Source organism: Protopterus annectens, chromosome 15.part0 (assembly GCF_019279795.1).
Source record: "Protopterus annectens isolate FY-2018-M chromosome 15.part0, PAN1.0, whole genome shotgun sequence".
NCBI lineage: Eukaryota > Metazoa > Chordata > Ceratodontiformes > Protopteridae > Protopterus > Protopterus annectens.
The window spans coordinates 274,502,024-274,524,695 of NC_056749.1; positions in this window are offsets into that span (position 1 = coordinate 274,502,024).

The following is a 22,672-nucleotide window of genomic DNA, read 5'->3' on the forward strand; positions in this document are numbered from 1 at the left end:
TTGATGTGTCAAGCATGTTATAACTCTAGAACGTTATCATGTAAAGCACCATTTACAGTTAATATTGAGAAAGAACTTAGTTTTTACTAAGTTAGTCTGGGTTGGATATCCAGGAACTGGATAGGTAGGACTCAGCTGGTTCTTGAAGTTAGATTTATTTTGTGTCTGATTTCAATGGGGAAGGAGTTCCAAATTTTGGCAATAGCACTTGAGTAAGGGGAGTCACCAGACATATATTTGCATTTAGATATTTCTATTAGCATTTTGTTTGTGGATCTTAGTTGGCAGTTATTGTTGTAGAGGTTGAGAAATCCTGTTAAAGCTGGTATTTTATTGGGGTGGTAGACTATTTGGTGTGCCATGGTAAGTTGGTTAAAGCTTAATGTTAGGTAATTCTAGCCACCCTTATTGTTTAAGGGCTTAACAGTGATGGGAACAGTATGAGGAATTTGTACCAAATTTTGCTATTTTGTTATAGCAAGTGGTTAATTTGTTTGTCACTTTTGTTTAGGTTGGTAAGAATTGGGGATGGATATAGTCATGTGGAGAGTAGGTGAGCCCTTGCTATTATGGCCTTAATATTGGTTGTCAGGTAGTTTTTACATCGATAGAGGATGCCAAGTTTTTTATGAAACTTTAGTTATAGTCTGGGCTACCTTTATCGAATTTCAGATTTTGGTCAATTGTTTCTAGTAGTTTGGTTTGTGGTACTGGGGTGATGAGGATATTGTCCACTGAGGATATTTTGAAAGGGGGGTGGGGTTGGTAGCCTTGGAGGGATAGAATAGCATGATGTTTTTTTGGGACTTAGAATAAGCAGGAAGTTTGGCAGCCAGGTTTCTATAATAATGAAGGCTTCCTGTTTTTTTCATGAAGAATTTGGAGAGAGGGGGCTGAACAGATTATTGTGGCATTGTCAGCATATTGTACCAAATTAGCTTGATGGGTAGCTGTGTGTAGGTTGTTTGTGAAAATTGTGAAAAATAAGGGTCCAAGTATAGATCCCTGTGGTACACATAGAGTAACTGGGAGGAGAGGGGAGAGGGATTCCATCTATTTAATGGCTTGCTGGGGGTTGGAAAGAGTCTTCAAAACCAATGCAGAGTGGAAGTATCGAGGTTGAGTTCAGAGAGGATAGTTAGTTTGTTTTGAGAGACTGTATCAAATGCTTTAGACAGGTATAAGAAGACAGTTGAGACTAAATTACCTAGATTCCATTGCTGATTGACAACGTTGGTAAAACTGATGAGGGCAGTGGTAGTAATATTGTAAAGATTATTGGTTAAAAGATAGTTTGGCATCTAGGAGTGAATACATTTTTCCAAAATTTTTGACAATGGGGGGGAGAATATGGAAATTGGCCAGTAGTTGGATAGTTCTGCTGAAGTAATGGAATTGTGTGTGAGATATCCCAGAGGGAAGGTACTGATTGCTCAGCTATGGCTCTGTTTATTAAGATGGAAACAGGGTATGCAATGGCTCTGGCTGCGATCTGGAGGTATTTAGCTGGCAGTTTATCTGCTGGAAAGGTAGTAGGTTTTAGTTTAGTCAGGTGTTTATAGAAACGACTGGTTGGCTTGGTTTGAGTGAAAAAAAGGTTCTGATTGTTTGAGGGATTATGTAGGTCTGGGAGAGTAGTGGGAGAAGAGGAGGTAATCCATTTAAGAATTGAGTTGGTGAAGTAGTCGTTGAATTTAGTTGCAATGTTACTGGTATCATTAGTGTTTAGGGGTGAGGTTCTACTTTGATGTATGTGGTTGTTTTATTAATAGCTACCCAAAATTTTTGTGGTTTAGAATTGTGATTAGTTTAGATGTTAGAGTGGTGAGCTTTTTTTTATCATTCCTTATTTGTCTTTTTGCTTTATTTCTTCATTCAAGAAACACTTGTCTATCTGAGTTAGTTGTATTATTATGCCAGGTATCCCAAGCTTTATCTTCTTTCCTTTAGAAGTAGATAAGTGATTTTGGTGAGCCAGGGGATGTAGTTGGATTTGGTTCTAATAGTTCTAGGAGGGGCAAGTATATTAAGTATATCTAGGAAGATATAGTTGAAGTGGTCAACTGCCATGTCTAATGGAAGGTAGGTAAGTGGAGACCAGTTGCAGGAGTTTAAGGCTGTTATGAAGTCTTCTAATTTGAAGTTTTTAGTGTTACATATTTGTTGGAGGGATGATTTTCTTGTAGGTTTGATGTGTTGTCTTAGTAGAAAGGTGAGGAGATGGTCACTTAGTGTTTGGGTAGTATACCAAAGTATTGTTCTGAGGATGGTTGGTTAGTAAGTATCCAGTCTAGTATGGACTCTTTATTAGTAGATTTATCTATACAGGTGGGAGTTTGTATTAGCTTTCTGAAATCATAGAGATTTATGTGCTTGGAGAGTAGGGGAGAATTAAGGGAGGACCAGGCTAGATTAAAGTTCCCTAAGATGATTGTTTCCTGAGGGAGGAATAGGGACGCCTGGTGGAGTTTGGCTTCCAGAGTGTTAATATTGTCCCCAGAAGGTGTATATAGTAGGTTCAAATGTTTTGATTCATTTTCACATTTGTGAAAAGTTTCTCTGCATTTTGAAATATAGGGATCTCCATGTTGATAAAGTTGACAGGTTGTTTTTAAAAAGAAGGGCAACTCCACCTCCTCTCTTAGTCTCTCTCTCCTAATTATATTGTACCCCGGTAGAAGTATTTTATCATCTTTGTTGTGTGGCTTGAGCCATGTTTCTGTAAGAAGTACTAAGTCAGGGGCATATAGTGAAAGAGTAGTGTGTAGCTTGAAGTTGATTAATCTATTCAGCAAACTTCTAATGTTAATGCTAAGAACTAGTAGGTCTGTTTCTTACGCAGCTCAGGTGATGTGTGCTCGGGATTGACGGGGATGAAGGAGTTAGTGGGGGACCTGGTTTAGGATAGTTGTCCATTCTGAGTATCAGCTGAGATGCTAGAGTAACAAGAGTCCTCAGGTATTTGGAAATAAATTGGTTGTACTGTAAACTGAGGTGACCTCTGGAGGAGTGGCAATATATTTTATATTGGGCTAAGTTGGTAATGGAGTGAATGAACATGGCAGGTGAGATGTAATAGAATTCTGAATGAGGTGCTAGGTGGTCTGATTTGGTGGGAGACCTAGAGTTTGGATTCCAGCTGAGGGATTGTTGGTAAGTTTTAAGGATAGTAGCTATGGGGAGGGATATTATGAGTGTGGATAGAAAGAAATACATGATGTTTTACTGAAATAGAAATACTTTTGGACTTGAGCTAGAGGCTGTTGTGAGAGGTAGGAAGTTCAGCTTTAAGTTAGAGCTGTTTGAGTCTGCTATTAGAGAGTAGAGATGTATAGTAACATTTATGTATGTATAGAATTTGTAATAATTATCAGGTATAGGGAGTGAAAGTTACTTAGGGGCTGTAGGCAAGAAAGGGGGAGCAAAGGATGGATTAAGTAGTGTTTTGAATGGGATGGCAGAAAGAGGTGTGTTTTATTAATGTAGGTAGAGATGATTGCAATGGTAGTAGAGGGTGTGGTTATGATCTTTGGTGTGATTGATGTAAAGAGATGGTGGTGTGGGCTAGGATAGTGTGGATATAAATTAAAAGAAAGAGGGGATGGGTGGGAATAGTGGTAGGGGACCATAGTGAGCTCGAGCAGAGCAGGTTGAATCGGGTCTCGGGGGGGGGGGGGGGTACAAGAAAAAAAAAAACAGTTGATAAAGTGGCTGCAAATTCACTAGATCCCAATTCAGGTGTTTAGCCATAGGAAATAGTTACAATCACATTATCAGGACCACAGTTTTATGGGGCAGCTGTGCAAGGGTTAAGTTATTTTTATGTATAGCTATTGACCCCGGCAAAGTGAACACAAGTGCAGTCTGACAAAATATGTGAAAAGGCAGCTCTTGGACCCACACTTACAGAACACCTTTTCAAGATGTTTCCTAATGCTTATAATAGGTTAATAGGCAAGTACTAGGCTAGCTGCCCTTGTGGGCCATTTCAAACCTAGTAGTTTCCCTTTTTAAGCTTGAGTTAACCTATCCCATTTAGTTGGAGTTTGGCCTTATCCAGCCCAGGGTTAATTATTATTACCCCTAATAAGAATAACTGGGATCATACCATATATAATATGAGGGAACCTATGAATGGGACAAAGCATTTAGGCGCTGCCTCTATCCATTAGTAATACAGAAGGCAGCCCTGGGGTAAATTCTGTTTCCCCTCCATAGATCCAAGTTTCACTTGAATATGGACAGGGATGAACTTTGTTTTATGGGGGTATAAGAAAAGGATAGATGAAGTCTGTAAAGCATTTTTTTTCACTCTTAACTCCAGGTACAGCAGAAAATATCCACCAAATGGTGGTGGTTCAAAATAGAGGAGTCCAGATTAGGACAAATTAAACAATAGAAGACATTTTGAGAAAAGTGGATATAGCAGAGGGGCAGGGGATGAGGAAGGTAAAATCCCCTGCCACCTAAGAGCATTCTAGCCAGTACTGGCTTTACATACTCCCCTTACCCTCCCATTTGTTTCTGTTACCATCCATTCATTCTACCTCATGGGAGCTAAACTTTTTCACTTGTAGATAACTAGTTCCACCTGACTGACCAGATGGGGGAGGAGCATGATCTCTTAGTGTTACAAGCTGCAGTTCAATGCAATTACAAATGCTATTGTTATGCTTGAACCAGATCTTCCTAGCACTGGACATTCTCAAACAACTGACTGCATTCAGTGCTGTGGATGAAGTCCTAAGATCTGTTACTATGAATTGCTGAGCCCGAGACCCATTCTGGATTTCTCCATGCTGAACAGATTTCTGAAACTTATGAAGTTCAAAAATTCTCACTCTACATGGCCTTTTCCCATTTATTTTTGTGACAGACTTTCTGTTTGCTGTGGATTTCAATTTATTCCTACCACCATATCCCTATTCAAAGGGACCAAAGGTGGTTCCTGATATTCAGGGCTGCCTAGAGGTATTTCTAGTTCTCCTGTTTTCTGTCAGCCTCTCCATATCACCTTGGATGTTCAGCAAGTGCTTGGCCTTAGTGTTCACCTTTTTGAAGATCATGGCATCCATACTTACTACTGGTTTGACAACTGCCTCATCAAAGCCCCTGTGATGGAGGAGATTGAAAGACGATAACTTGTTGGACTAGAGGTATGTTTCTCATTTAGGGTGTGAGATTTCCCAGGTTCGTATCCTGGACAAACCCAAAGTTTATTTGGCAGTTAGCATAAAAGATTAAGGTAATGATCTGTTAATGAACTCTATCATGTGGTAAAGGGTTAGATTCCAACAGTCTTCATTTGTCTACAGTGTGACTGTGAGCAAGTCACTTAACTAGACAGTACTTTGTGGAATTGGGAGACTGGGCTAGATTCTTCAATAGTTTCCTGTACTGTGTGCCTAGTAACTACCTATAAACATATTATCACCTGGGCAAACTGGGCTTCCCTTTTAGTCTAAAGTCCAGCCTAATCCCAGAAACATACAAAGTCATCTTGTGAGCCCATTTAGACACAGAGAGGGTGCAATAATTACAACTTCTATCCTTAAATTTGGTCTAAACTTGGTCTAAAAGAGCCAAATTGCAGTTAAGAAGATGCTTGGTGCCCTAGGATGTGTGTCAGCATCAAATGACCTAGTAATCTGGAATCCATTTGATAAAATATCCATAGAAGTGGTGATTGTGAGGAAAGGATGGAGAGATATACAGGATATAACACTAAATTGTTGTATTCAAATGTTCTTTAAATCCATAATGCAGTGTGTGGAACTTCTGAATATGTATTTTTGCTTGTTTCTGTTCTGTGATTCTACAGTATATTCAATAACTGTTTATAACAAACTGGCTGGCCAGATTAGTGTAGTGTACCAGTGTGGTGCTTTTGACAGAAGTATTACATTTAAGCTACCAATATTAACCTCCATCTTTCTGCAGGCACTTCCAGGTAAACGGTTCCATTTAAAGAAACATATGCCCTTCCTTGCTCTTTCTTTCAGCAAACAGTGGTTCAAAACAGAACATGGGGATGTAGTTTGGTTCTCAGAAAATGGGGATATATATATATATATATATATATATATATATATATATATATATATATATATATATATATATATATATATATACACATATATATATGTGTGTGTGTGTGTGTGTGTGTATATATATATATATATATATATATATATATATATATATATATATGTATATATGTATATATGTATATATATATATATATACACACACACATATATATATATAAAAAATATATGAGTAAGCTTGTTGCTGGTACTCTCTGGACTGCAGTGCAACAGCATAAGTAGGAACAAGCTTTGGAGTCCATCAAATTGTGAGTGACCTCTATTCCTGCCCTTTGTAGCACACTAATAGAAACAAGCAACTTCTTAAAATATCTAACATTCCATATCCACATTGAGAGATCAAGGACAAAAGGTGATCTCAGCCCACTTATCCAACCCAGCCAAGGCAGATATGGATAAAGTAGTTATTTTGGCCCAGCTTGCATATAGATTACCCATAATAGCCACAATCTCTGATAAAAACTTCTCCACACTATAGACTTTCATAGACAAAATCTCTTGCTTCATCACTAACTCAATCTGTCATGAGTGCCTCTGCTTCACCTTTAAAAAAAGCCACATGGCTTCTAGTACAGTACAGAGTAAACCTAGTATTAAGATCTCTCATATTCAAACTTCTCCAACCTAACTAGTAGTTGCCAAACTTTATACTCCTCCCAAAAGAGCAGGCTACATTGCCCCAATCACTCTTTCTCCATCTTTACTCCTAAACTATGGTAATCTGCTCCAGCCGCCTAAAGGAACTGCAATTCCCTTTTCCCCACCTTCAGAGTTGACTTCTTCCACACCAGATCAAACTTTACTTGCCACATCACCTGAGGGCCTCTGTCTCTAGCCTTACTCTTTATCAAGTACTAATGATGCAAATCCATCTCTCATAATTACCCTGTAATCTTTCCACCATGATGTAAACCTTAAACATTATGTAAAATACACATTTCTCATAATTGTTGCTACATCTATTGATTGCTACTGTATAGTTTTTGGTATATATTGTTACCTTTTGCTTTGGATATGCTTAGCTTACCGTCTCTGTTCCACTTTTTTTTTTTTTTTTTTTGTCAATGTGAATTGTTTCAACTAGGCAGTACCTGCAAATGGTCCGTTATGATGAGTGTGCTATCTCAGTGAATACGTATAAAATAAAATGAAATAAAACCTCTGAGACATCAGCTTTTCTGAATATAAAAATGAGATGCTTGAACCAGCCAGCAAATAAGCACTGATTGAGTCCTAGACATTGAGGCTCCCTGATATCAAATGCTGCTGCTAATTAGGTGAGGTGTCCCAGTCACTGAGCAACAAACCTGTTTTGGTTTAACTAATTGAACAGATATGTGTGTAAGATATAATGCAAGCAGAGAGTACAAGGGAATATTTAGTATTACGTAATACCAGCTTTTTCAATTTCTGTGTTTGTATGATCTACTAGTATGTACAAAGGGTAGATGGTGCAGGATGGCAGGTCTACCCTCATCAGAGCCTGTACTGGTATTTGTATTGTGTTTTACAATAGTGGCTATAGTTGTTTAAATGTTTTTAAAGTGTGTATTAAGATTTTGTTGCATGTGGTGATGCAGTTATTTTTGTTAGTGATTTCTTTTTTATGTGAGCTTTCATTCCATTTGCTGTTTTGTGGTATTTCTGTTTCTCCGCATTTATCATATCTTAGGTGTCAACCTTCTCAATCACTATAAATACATATTTAGCTATACAAAATGTTTCTGCCTTTCCATTTGCAGGTTGGCCATGTACCTGCCTAGTAACAGCACTTCCAGTTTATTATAGCCAAATAGTATCATTCTTATCTGGCCAGCTTTTGATCTCCATCAGTTAATTACATGTAAAACAGAATGGGTTAGATATCTCATTTGTACTTGCTGAGCCATTTATATTGAACAGATGTCCTGTATTTGGAAGTAAAGACTTTTGCTTCAGTTAAGTGATCTGAAATGCTGCAGGGATCGCAGTGCTCATTTTAGACACTTACATAATGTATCTGCTGTAATGGCAGTTGGTGCAGAGGTTAAGACTGAGCGTTGTAGTTCCTAAGGTACAGGGTTTGATGCCCTCATTTGCCTACTGTGTGACATTGAGCAAGTCACTTAACCAACCATTACTCCTGGATTGCCCCTGAAAAGAGGATTTTGTCCAGAGGCCTACCTGGTTAACAAATGAGATTATTATAAGGTTGACAAAAGGGGTTAGACAAATAAGAAGAAACACAAGTTGCAGGATCACAAGGAACAAATATTGGTTATTTAAGTTCTTTATAGTTACTGGGCTTAAATAATAATTTGTAGGATAAGAAATTGATTTATGTTAGGAATATCAGTTTTGGTAGTATATGATAGTTATACAAATTAGTGGTGAGCATTTTTTTTTTTACTTACCACATGGTAGTGCATATTTTTATACTCCATTTTAAATGCTATATTGAAACGAGCTCTATACTTTATCAGAGGTACAACTGTTTTGAATGCAAGTATAGATATTTCAAGTATATGTTGGCTCATATATTTCTGAATTCATTTGGAGTTGTGTGTTTTTATTTGTTATTGTCATTTTTAATCTGACATATGTCTTTTCATATTAAGTTGTTAAGGGAAAGAGAAATGGCTTTAAAATACTGAGATGCTTGACATTTGTTAAGGTCTGCATGCACATTTATTTGCACAATGTGTTTTAAGTTTTCATTTGGGGTATGTGATTTAATTTAACTAAGCATGCTGCCATCATATTAGGGCAATATTAACTGTACCGAAAAGGCTAAATGGATGAAACCATGGTCTGTTATACTGCTAAGAATAATAAACTTGAAGGAAGATACAGTGGTTGCTGCTGGGCTCTCCTTTTATTTTTTTTAATATTTCAATTCTGTGTGCCACTTCATTGGGTTACATATGTAAATGTGAGGAAGGAGTGTGTATGCGTGTGTGTGTGTGTGTGTATTTGTGCGAGATAATTTTTATATACATACACATAAGTATAACATTGTTGTATTCTCATAATATCAAACCTAAAGTGATTGAGCAAAAATGCTTGAAACTTACTACTGCGGAGGGGAGGTTTAAACATTTTTTTGCAAGTGGGCAAGCCACCTTCTACCCCTGCTAATTATATATACCCACTCCATACCTCTTAACCTCTTGGCACAAGAAATCTGAACAAATACTAAAATAATGGGGAGTACAAAGGCCCATAAATAGGGACAGATTTTAAATATTGTTCTTATAAACTTAGAAAGTTGCTAGGGCAACAGGATGTGTTTAATATACATTTTCTAAAGCTCAAATGTATGTCATTTAATGACCTCAATCCTCAGTGATTTGCCAGCAAAATGCAAATTTTATGAGGAACAGCTCAAAAATATAAGACAAAAATCTGGACATTCTGCTGAAATCTGGACAGTTGAGAGGTATGACCCATGCTGAGATCGAACCATAATTGGGAAAAGGCAAATTTCCTGATCTTTTCTGTGCTACAATCTTATACAGAAAAAAAGACAAGCATGTATGACCAGCTGATTTCGATCACATATTCTGGCTTTTTTTTTCTGTTCATCCAGATGAACTTTTCAACAACCTGTATGTAACACACACATATGTGTATATATATATATATATATATATATATTATATATATATATATATATATATATATATATATATATATATATATATATATATATACACACACACACACACACACACACACACACACACACACACACACACACACCTGTGTGTGTAAGTCTCATTTTGCTGGGTACTACATGTGGGGTGTTTCATCAAATGAGTTTGTTAGATACATGCGATTATATGTTTATGATCATTGCTGGTGTACTTATTATGTGGTAGGCTTTTGCGGATGTATGATAGTAGTGGAGATGAGATGTAGGCATACCTCTCAACTATCCAGATTCCTTCAGAATGTCCAGATTTTTGTTTTTGACTTATAATTTTTGTCTGTTCCTTTTAAGATCTTTTTTTTTTCTTTCTGGCAAACTACAGAGGTTTGAAGTCACTAAATAATGACATTTGTGTTTCAGACTTCATATCCATAAAAAACTGCAAGCTAACACAAAACCTCTTCTAGCAATATTCTAAGTTTATAAGACCAATATTTAAGAATCCGTCCCTGTTTTTGGCTGTTTGTCCCCCCCATTATTTAAGTCTTTGTCCATATTTCTTGTATTAGGAAGTTGAGAGGTATGGATGTAGATGTGAGTAGTCAAGTCATTGCCAGTGCATTGTCCGGTAGACCTATGGTAGTGAGTGATTCACTTTGCTGAGAGTTTGCGGTGCTGCCATCACGGAGGTAGGCTGTAGGAGTGTGGGCAGCGGTCTGAGTCACTGCCAGTGTATGTCTGATAGCAATCCAATGATTTACTGTTCCTGGAGTTTTCCATTATTTGTTGAATTGTGTGATCATGGAGTTAGTGTATGCACATTGGGGATGTGTGGGGGACAAGCTTCGTGTCCTATTATATGTAGGTCTTTAAAAGTGTAGGGTTTTGTAATGTATCAGTGGGTATGTGTGGGGTTTTGTAATGTATCAGTGGGTATGTGTGGGGTTTTGTAATGTATCAGTGGGTATGTGTGGGGTTTTGTAATGTATCAGTGGGTATGTGTGGGGTTTTGTAATGTATCAGTGGGTATGTGTGGGGTTTTGTAATGTATCAGTGGGTATGTGTGGGGTTTTGTAATGTATCAGTGGGTATGTGTGGGGTTTTGTAATGTATCAGTGGGTATGTGTAGGGTTTTGTAATGTATCAGTGGGTATGTGTGGTTCTAATCAATATTTAGATTTGATGCCCCTGCTTGATGAATGCATCATTCAGTGAGATCTTCAGAGAAGTGTATTCACATGGAATGCTGCATTCAATAAGCTCATTGAATGTGTGTTTGTGTATATTATAGTACGCAACACACACACACACACACACACACACACACACTAGAGACAGTACTCCAGTTTTGGGGAACCTAGTGAGATAAAAGAAACAAAGTACTTCTGCTTCGTACCCCTCTGCACCACCATGCTAATATATGCTAACCCTCACCCTAGTGACCCTACCCTGCACAATAACCTTAGAAACACCTTTTCAGAACACTACACAACACGACAGACTCAGACTCACAAACATACCTAAAAAGCATGCACAGCTTTAAAGTTGTCTCCTTAGCTAACTCTTCTTCTAACCCTAACCGAACAACCCTTGCACAAACACCCAACTACCCCAACAACCCCTGCACCAACACGCTGCTACCCCTTACACCAGCTCCCTTAACTCTTACCTTCTGAAACATCAAATAAACTGCCTGCATTTTGATTCTGCAATTCACACCACCATCATTCTGAACTGTGAACATTTTAAATTCTCTCTCTCTCTGTGTACTTGTATGTATATAATTTATATTATATTTTTACTGAATTTATTAATTTTTTTGGTCGATAATTTTTCTAAATATTTTAAAAATGAAAAATGTTACGAAACATGTTTTGCTTTTAAACAGCTTACACTCTGTATTTATTTTTAATTTTGATGTTTTTGTTTTGTGATCTTTTCTGAAAGAAGGGATGACACAGCTCATGTCTTTCACAGTCATTAAATTATTATTTCAGTTTCATTGCTAATCTATTTCTGTTTTCTTTCTAACAATCTTAAACTCTACAGACTTCTATCAAATTTGGTTTGCTTTAATCCTATCCGGATTACTTTTGTAAGGGGGCAAGTGTCTCTCTTATCAAAGTCAAAATACACTGTATTGGTATAACTCCAAAAAGTAAAAAGATTGTGTTTTTGTCAATAAAAAGTGGAATTTTAATTGGTGAGACAGAAAAAGGAATAATGAAAACATGAGACTTTCCCCACAATAATTAACATGCATTTTATTTCCTTGCCTTGGCAAGTAAAAGCACAATGTAGAGTTGATGTATACATGTCCATGTAGCTTAACCAGAAAATATTGCGAACAGAACATTTGTTTCAGAGATTTTGTCTTGTATACAAGTGAACCAAAATAAGTTAAAAATTGTCAGTAGTATAGGAGCAAGTTTAATGTCCAACAGTTGAGTAAGGCATGAACAGAGGGAGATGGTTGATTGTCTTTAATGGCAGAAGCAAACTGCAATATGGAGGTAGAACCTGCCTGTAATACAGTTTTTGCAGAGGTCTTAATGCTAAAGTATTCTCAAATGCAAACATCATTCTATGAGACATTCTGGTTTCAGAATGAATGGAACTGTGCATCTCAGCCAGTAGGACAGTTTAGTAGTAATGCCGTCCCAACATTGTAAACTATTCATCTGTCTGCAATTTGTGCAGGTATATGGGTTTAGCTTTTCTATCTAGATCTCTTCAATCTCACATCTTTGTGGAGCTCCACTTTTCTAAAGTTTGATCTTCAGATGTCTTTTTTTCATCACTCCGGAGTTGTTTCTTTTTATGGATGTTGGTACAATATATAAAGGTAGGGAACCTTGTGGCAGATGGATCCCCTTGGCAGATGATCCTAGTTTGTGCCTCTTATGTCTAGGGATAATATATAATGTCCAGTCCTTTCTGTTTGCCAGGATTTTAACCGTCAGCTAAACTTCAGTCCACATCACAGGAAGGTCTTACAAGCCCCCACTCCCTTTTCTAAAAAAAAATTTCACCCTTCAAACCAAAAAGGAGAAACCTAGGGATCTCCAGTCAGAGTAAGAGAAAGGAATATCATTGGCCCATGTTCAACCATTCTGCCTCCCTTAGGACTTCCTTTTTCTCTCAGATGTCAGAACCACCACCAGTCCCAGTTAGATTTCCTTTGAATTCTTGAATCTTCTCATGAATTAGCCAGTGAATCTGACGTGGGATTTCTTTTGAGTTTATATCATCTTCCTAGTTTCAAAGGCTGTATTTTTGTGTAAGTTTGAATCGTGACCACATTGCAGAATTTGGATACAGTGTGGAGTCATTTTGAAAGGCATCACAGAGTCTCTGTATATAACAGTGGCATTTCTTTAAGTTAATAGTTTTCTGAGATGTGGGTTTAAGTTAAAAACAGGTATTTTGACCCTTCAAAAAGCTACATTTTTCATTCTGTTAACAAAACTCATTTTTCCAGTGTTAATTGCATCAGGACTTTCTCTTATTGTTGGGTATTGACAACTACCTAATTGTCATCTTCTTATATAATGTCCATTATCACATAAAACTTTGCACAACATCTGTCAGTGTGCACAGTGGAGTTTTACTTTCAAACATCTGCATTCCACAAAGTTCTTCCATATGCACATGTTCTTTAAGTGAACAGTCATCATAATTCTTTTTACAAGTCCTATTTAAGATCTTGGTTAGTATGAGGCATTACCCTTCCTGTAGTAGAAACCTGAAGCTCAGATTCTATACCTGCCACCTTTTAATGCATCTGGTAAAGTCTTTTCTGGACCTTCTTACGCACATTTCAATGGTTATTGAACCAAGACAGTTTACAGATCAAGCAACAGTTATTATCTTAGTGACACATCAGGGATCTGAATCCACTGCACCATATAGGTCTTACGGTTATGTATACACTACCTTAATTAGAGCTGTAAATAAAAGCAAAACATAGAGGGATAAGCATATAGTATTTTAAATAGAGTTGTAAGGGAATTAAACTCTTGATAAAACTATAGTATTGGTTATAAGAGCATCACTTAGTACAAAGTGGCAATGTGTTCTAGTTTCAGATGTCCACCATGATGACTATATAGAATTTCTTTATATGGAGACTGCCTTTTTAATGCCTGCTAACACCTGGGTTCAGAGTCTTGGAATCCCCACAGGTTAATGCCAGTTATGTAGCCTAGCCAAAAACACAGCATTATTGGGGCCAGATGGTGTCCAAGGCTGCATCTTGCATGAACTACAGAATGAACTAACCCCCCACCTAAGCACGCTGTTCAACCTCAGCCCCTCCACAGGCTACGTGCCCATAGAATGGCCCACAGCAACGGTTATTCCACTTCACAAAGGAGGGGCCACAACTGACCCTGGTAACTATCACCCCATAAGCCTGACTAGCCTGGTCTGCAAGGCTATGGATCGCATCATCATGGAACTCATTAACAAAGACATTGGGAACCTCCAAACACTTAACCCGATCCAGTTTGGCTTTGTTAAGGGCATATCTTGCCTACTAAACCTCGTTGACTTCTTCGAGACAGTCACCAAGGCCATAGACGAGGGAAAGGTGGTTCACACAGCCTACCTTGATCTCGCCAAGGCATTCAGCACCATTCCTCACTCGGGTATTATAGAAAAACTCACCAGCCTGAACATAAACCCCTACGTCACAAGATGGGTTGCCAACTGGCTTACAGACAGAACTCACACGGTAAGAATAGCGGGCTCCAGGTCCTACTCTAAACCAGTCACAAGTGGTGTCCCGCAAGGCTTGGTTCTGGGACCCCTACTGTTCGGCATATATTTCTCAGAAGTACAGGCAAACACAGGAGCACTACGGCTAACCAAGTTCACCGATGTCTGCAAACTGGGAGCCATAATTGACTCTCCGGCTGACACGGACATCCTTCAAAAAGGCCTTACTGAGACAGACACCTGGTGTCAAAGTCATGGCCTCAAGCTAAATGCCAAAAAATGCATAGTCATCCCATTTGGGAAAAACAAAACACCCACAAATTACCACATAGGTGGCAGCCCCCTTAATACAGAAGAAGTAATAAGAGATCTGGGGACCCAGGTAGATACTAATCTCTCCTTTGACAATCATATTGCCAAAGTAGTTAGGAAATCCTTCTATGTGGCCCATCTAATTACTAAGGGGTTCGCATCAAGAAATAAAGAGGTTATAGTGCCCCTCTACTCATCACTCATCAGACTCATCATAGAGTACAATGCCCCATTTGGGATGTACCTCACAAGAAACTTCCAACAGCTGGAAAGACCACAAAAGCACCTCACCAAGAGGATTACTGGCCTCAAACATATGTCCTATGCAGCCCGACTGAAAAAACTCCAGCTGTACTCAGTGGCATATCGTTTACTCCGAGGTGATCTTTGCCTGACTTACAAAGTCATGTTCAACTCAGAGTTGATGGACATGCTGCACCTAAAGAAATCCAAGTCACTGCGAGCCATAAGCTGCTGGAGGGATAGATTCCTGTCACAGAGACTCCTCATGCTTTGGAATAAAATTCGTAACTACATTAGGCAGAGCCCCTCTCTACCACTCTTCAAGAGAAGCCTTGACGAGTGGATGGGTAACAGAAAATACACCCCTGGGATCACTTCATTGGCTGTGCTTAACAGAGGCTCCGTTAATTAATCAATGGGGCGGCGAAAGCCGACACACTCTGGCTAGGCTTAAAAATGCCCTCTGGCAGATAGCCTAGTACCTACCTATGAACCTATAATGTTTTATGTGCTTGTTGAACAAACATTTAAGATCATACTGTCTTATCATTCACCGATGAAAGATGCAACAATTCTCAACTTAGAAGCAATAATTTATCTGTGATAGCTGCTTTACTATTTCATTAAGTTTTTCTGTAGCTCTTGAGATGAGCACAAGGCGGCTTTAATTTTAAAACACCAATTTCATCTGAAAGCAGTTTGTTTTCAAAATATTTTTTTAACTTAATCAAAGCTGTTGAACAGTTTCTATTACTGTGTAGGCTGATTTCTGCAACTCTTGAGATAGACACAAGACAGCACTAATTTCAAAACCATCACTGATTTAATCTAAAAACAGCAGTTCCATTTTCCAGAATATTTTTTTTACTCTGAATCAAAGTTCCTGAGCAGCGTCTATTGTGTAGGCTTGCCCTGATGGGCTGGTGACATGGAGCAGTTGTGTAGTATATTAAAAGTTTATGCTGTATCCAGTCATCTTTAGATACCTGTTGTACTATGGCTGATAAAGAATAGAAAATGTTTCTCACTGTATGCTGAATCGGTAATCCATATGAATACACAGATAACAACATGCATGGTTTATCAATTTTGTCAGGTATTTTTAGCCGTACATGGCTGACTTTCCCTATATACTTGTCTGATCCCTTGTTTGCTGTATCCGAAGCAAGTTTGAACCTCATTGATGGCTTATACTGCCTCAAACAATACAGTCCAAGGCCCTTTCATCCTCTCCATAAACCAAGGTTTTCATAATCAAAATTCAGAGCGTCCCCTTCTATCGGACAAGCATGGCTCTTCACCCTCATCTCTGCCCTTATCCTTATGAGCTATACAGGCACTTGTAGACATTTGTAATTTACAAATACATGCGTTTTCCTTGAACTTTTAGTCATGTGTGAAAATAACTGTGAATCAGCAGTTCAGATCTGTTCTCCTGCTCAGCCTTCTATAGTTCAGTAGGAAGTAGGTAACCTTTGTTCTCTACACCATAATCGAATGAACATGGTTGATTTACTAGATTGTATTGAAAGAACTAATCGGTGTCGCACTTGTCTCTTCCACTGACAACTTTCTTCTGCTTGTAGGTTTTGCATATGATGCATTATAGAAGAAATAAGAACAGTGTAGCAAAACTGTAGCTTTCCATCTCTCTGCCTCTCTCGCTCTGTCTCTCTGTCTCTCTCTCTCTCTCTCTTGCTCTCTCTCTCTCTGTCTCTCTCTCTCGCTCTGTCTCTCTCTCTCTCTCTCTCTCTCTCTCTCTCTCTCTCTCTCTCTCTCTCTCTCTCTCTCTCTCTCTCTCTCTCTCTCTCTCTCTCTCTCTGTCTCTCTCTCTCTCTCTGTCTCTCTCTCTCTCTCTCTCTCTCTCTGTCTCTCTCTCTCTCTCTCTCTCTCTCTCTCTCTCTCTCTCTCTCTCTCTCTCTCTCTCTCTGTCTCTCTCTCTCTCTCTCTCTCTCTCTCTCTGTCTCTCTCTCTGTCTCTCTCTCTCTCTCTCTCTCTCTCTCTCTCTCTGTCTCTCTCTCTCTCTCTGTCTCTCTCTCTCTCTGTCTCTCTCTCTCTCTCTGTCTCTCTCGCTCTGTCTGTCTCTCGCTCTGTCTCGCTCTGTCTCTGTCTCTCTCTCTCATCATTAGGTATTCATGAAACATTTGATGGTATATGAGTTAGGGTTTAGGGTTTCATTTTTGTAACCAGATGTTTTGGTTTAGTTTCTACCTGCTATTTGCAATTTTTTGTTGACGTTATAATCAAATCAGTTTTCTGTTGCAGACTTCTACTGCTTATCACATGTTTTTCAGATATGTGCCATTCAGATTATGTAGGCATGCTGTGGAGTCATGGTTTCTCAAAGCAATGTAATCGCTCTTGTTATTAGAGCTTTTCTTATGTGTTTGAACTTTGTACCGAGAAACCTCATAGCATTAAAGATACATTATACATACATTATTACTAGCTTCAAAGTACCTCATTCTCCGTGAGGTTCAATACCAGGAGACTGTAGTGCAGAAAGGCCCGTTTTTGTTACTTTTGGAGCACTTCTTACTTCTTGCCACATTCTTGGAGTGTACAACCTGCTTGTGACTTGTTAAGAGTACTTAAGTGTAATTGTTTAAAAAGATTATGTGTCCACCATGGAAATTGGCATAAGCACTGAATGATTATTGCCTTATCTTCTGGTGGTTTTACAAAGCATTATAACAACCTTTAGGATATACAGTGTTGGGGACCTGTCATTAGAATGCAGATCTACATCTTGTACACAAATTGTCTTTATTCTGGACCCCCAGTCTTATTGCATTTTATATGTGTCAATGAAGCTGTTAAATTAGTTTCCATAGTTCTGGACTGAAATGCATACACGGAATACAGCGTGGGGCATACCACTGAATAAGCTGCAATATTTCAGTATTAGTTTTCAAACTAATGCAGGAAATATACTGATCACAGTATAATAGGAAGATGTAAATCTCTTCTTGCAGTATACTATTTTCTTCAAAACTGAATCCATATCTTCCCCTAAAAGGGGCTACTATGAATATCATTATACACTTAAAGGTTTTTATTCAGAAACATGAACAGTGATTGGTGGTTAACAAGTATCTGCTCATTATAAATTGGCCATTATCCACGGGAAGAAGTCTGGTTCTGCAACAAAAACATAGAAGTGTCTGAGTGTAGCTCCAAAAAAAAAAAAAAAGGCTACAGCTGCCATATGAAAAAATGAACTTTACCAAATACATACCTTAAAATAAACTTCCACTTGTCCACACTGACAGAAGTACAACTGATTTTTACTTATTTTAGGAATATGCACACATTCTAATACAAAAAGCTGGATGCCTAAACAATCCTAACTCCCTAAAAACTATAATGGTAGTAGTAAAAATGTCAGCAAGTGCAAAAAGTTTGTTGTGCCGTGTACGTATCAGTATGTATACAGATGTACATAAGTGCATTATATCACTAAGATGTCTGCAGATGTCAAACTTAGCAAGAATAGACAGAACAGGCGTGAAGTTCTGCAATACAATAGCATTATGTAAATCAAGTCTATGGGTGGGTAATGTAGGGTTATCCATGGCTATGTTGGTTTGGCAACCTGTTTTCACAACCTTATGACCAAAGTGCTCCATGCATGGGCAGGGTTGCCACCTTTGCATCCTGCTTTTCTTGACAAATAAGCTACAACTCATTTTAACAAACCACCTACAGAATCACCACTTTTTAAAAATAACATATACAGTAATAGCAGTGGTGGTCTTTGAAATGAAGCCCTAGAGAAAGCCTGTTGTCTACTGTCTCCCTTACACTTGCATCAGTGTGCTCCCCTGTTTCTCCACGTCCTGTCTTAGACAAATTTTAAAGCTCTTTTTTCACATACTTTAATCTAACAATGGCCTGAAAAAATGTCTAAGGAAAAACTGTATTTTTGTTTCTTTCAAGGAAGAAATACTTTGAATCTAAGGCTTAATGCTTAGAGCTAACAAAACCATAGTTACTAATAAATTGAAAAGTAGCTGTCCTTAAATTGAGAAGAAAAATGGTTATGTGGGCATAAAATCATAACTGGATTGACTGTTTCCCTCCCTATGAAAAGACAGTAACCTTCTGTGTGCTGCTCTAGTGTTAGATTTGGATGAAAGTGAAAGAAGAAATGTCCATAGTCATATTTCAAGTTGCTGCTGTCGTACAGCTACAGAGCATGCCTCCTGACCTCTAACCCCAAAAGACAGACACCTATGTACCAATGTTTCTCTGATGTCAGGCTGGGATGAAATTGAAAGAAGAAAATAGAAGACAATAACATATTTCAACTTGTTGCTTTCAGATGTGCATATGCAACATGTCTCTCTACCCCTCTCCCAAACCATACACTGGGACAGTGTGATCAGTATTTTGTTTACTTTCTTCAAAACCAAACCTCAAGAAGTGTGCACAGAAGGTCACCATAGCTTGTCTAGGGGCAGTATTCTACCTAAGGGTAGCAAGTTGGAGCCCGCCACATCTGATTTTGATTATAAAGAAAGTGAAAAAAATATTGCAGAACTGCAAGCTGTTGACATTGTTCTTTTTGCCTTAAATGTACAAGCTGGAATGGAATGTGCTGGTAAAAGGACAAATCAAGAGAGACTGAAATTAATAATGTCATACAATGTTTGCTCATGACCTGTTTAAAGAAATCGTTGCACTAAAGCAGGAGCAAGTCACTTTGGACCAGCTTATACAAGACAAGAAAAGTAAAGGTGGAAATAAGAGTAAGCAGGTTGTGCTTTCCCATTAAATAATTAAACATGGCTTGGTACTGCTATAACGAGAAAAAAGTATAAGAATTGAATGAAATGCCCTTGATCAAGACCTGGAGAATCTGGAAGAAAAATGTAAAAGTGAAAACATTGCTAAAGTGCTGCTAAGATGTAAAAAAAAAATGTAAGATGTGATCATTATGATTCTGTTGAGTTAATCACAGTGTAAACATTCTGAGTCTGAATATAAAACTCTGAGTAAATGTCTTTAAACACAGAAAGGGTAAGAAAAACAAGAAATCAAATAAATGTAACTGTTATACCCTTTTGTAACAAGAAAAAAAAACACTGTTTGCGAATCTTCAACGAGTAAGCCAGAAGCAGAAAAGCTTTATTGACCCAAGACTTGGCTTGTGAATCCAAATATTAGCAGTGAATGGACTGATGCATGGAAACTGCACTCCCATATAAGGAAATCCAAAGTACGACCAAGCATATAGCAGCTGCAAAAGTTTTATATTTCAGTGCTAAACTAAAGCACAAGCTGGAGAATGAAAATGTAAAACTAATTTTTTTTTCTTGAGAATTCTGAACAAAATAACAAGAAATACGTGCCTGAATATATTTTGACACAGGTACTAACAACTCCAGCAATGCAAGGCATAGAGAAATGTCAGCCAGGGAGAGCTGCTCTTTGTCATGATACAAAGGGTGTATGTTGATTAGTATCATATTCAAGGTGGGGCAAAACAATAAGTTTTAAAGTTTTTATAAGATACACATTAGTTTATTGGGTACTTACGTATAATCGCAACCATATTTTTGCGGTTCCGAATTTCGCATACTTCTATAGAAAGGAGGCCATGAAACACTCCAATGTGGTATTTACTGTGTTTACTGCTGTGGATTAAGTTTGCATTACCTTCAGGAAAAGAAACATTTCCGAAAACCCTCTTCCAGTTTTTGCACGCATTACACATGCACACTTACGTTATCATGTCTGCTACCATTCTGATGAACGGATTCCTTGCACTGAATGGAAGGCTTCCTTCAGAGAAGGCAAAACATCCCTAATTTTGCCTCATGCTTTTGCCCTACCCCTCGTAAAATGTTAGAGTTTCTGGTGAAGAGGTGAGGATTACAGACATGTCAATAATACCCGACAAGTTTCATACTTTGTGTTTTTAAAAAAATGCACTTTGATGTTAAGCATTGTGTTTTATTAACTTTTAAAGTGAATTAGAGTAATATCAAAGAAAGGTTCCTGATTACTCCCAATTACTTTTTGGATTTGCCCCTGATTCTTCAACAAATAAAGTAAGATCCATGTAAGTATGAAAATCTTAAGCCTGGCATTATGGACAAACAGTAAACATCAGCGATTCGCAAGAAAATGAAACATTTTATGAAAGGCAGGGCAAACGTTTCGGCAACATGCAGTTACAGGAGAAATGAGGCGCGTCATCCACAAGTACAAAATTTCAGCTGTACTCCTCTTCTGGGCTCATAACCACTGAGACAGACTAATGCTTAATTCTCAACAGATCCCTTTTTAGGTTAAGCAACCTGTTTCCACGCACACCAACAGAATAATGTCAGTGCGGAAATCTGGTTGCGATAATACGTAAGTACCGTTTATTGCAACAGCCGAATAAAGTTAAAACCCAGAATAAAGGAATTATCAGAAAGAAAGCTAGCATTTTGAGTCTGCTACAGCACGAAGTTGCAGATTTTAAAGACATTCTCAATGCCTGAAACCTCATTGATGATATAATGAAACATCACAGGAACTTTGGACGCGGAAATAATGCAATGGCAATTGAAAGAATGCACCTACAAAGAAAACAAATGCAGCAGAATAAACAAAAGCTAGAGACCAGAATTAAAATTCATGAACAGAAATTGTCATTGTGTACCCTGAAAAGATCATGCAAGCTCTTAAGATGGGGAAAGAAGCACCAATTGAACTGGTGAGCTGAAAAGAACTTGAATCTAAATTTCAGGACAGAACTAACTCACATAATCAAATGCATTTTATCTATCACAAAAAGACTTCTTCTCCCAGGAGATATACACCCAAACCCAGATCCGCTCCACAGCTATACTCAAATCTAAACAGATATCTGATCTACTAATTCTTAATATCAACACAAGAAGTATAGCTTACAAAATACCTGACATGCATGCATTCATAACTCACTACACTCCTGATATACTGACCATAACAGAAACATGGCTAAAACCCACTACCCAAAATGAAGAAATCCTCCCTCCGGGTTATAATATCTTAAGACTAGATAGAGTGGGTAGAAAAGGATGTGCAGTTGCAATTCTCTTTAAAAACACGTTAAACCTTAAACCTCTTCATACCCCTGTACCTAAATGTCCTGTATATTAACAAAACAAAAAAAAAATAACATTCTCTGCTGTTACATCCCTCCAGGAAATTCCTCTCCTATAATTGAGGAAATCCTCCAGTGGGCTACAGATAATCTCCTGCATGAAACAATCCAACTATGTGATCTGAATACTGACTGGTTGGCCTGCAATTCTAACAGCCCCACTAACCACATAAATCTCTATGGGTTCTCTCAACTTATTCAGGAACCCACTAGAGTTGACAAAGAATCCATCCTTGATTGGACACTGGTCAATAGCCCTAAGAAAAACTACCAGACAGGCTGTTTACCAGATAGTATTAGTGACCACCTCCCTACATTCCTACTACGTAAATGTACTAACATACCCAAGCCCATAACTTATAGACAAATCTGCAACCTAAACCCCCAGGATCTAAACACTATTTTAAAACAATGTAACCGGGAGCCACTATTTTCCCTTGGTTTAGACCAGGCAGTTGACTACTTTAATAGCACCTTCACTGATGTTCTTAATAGTCGCCCCTATCAGGAAAATTAGAG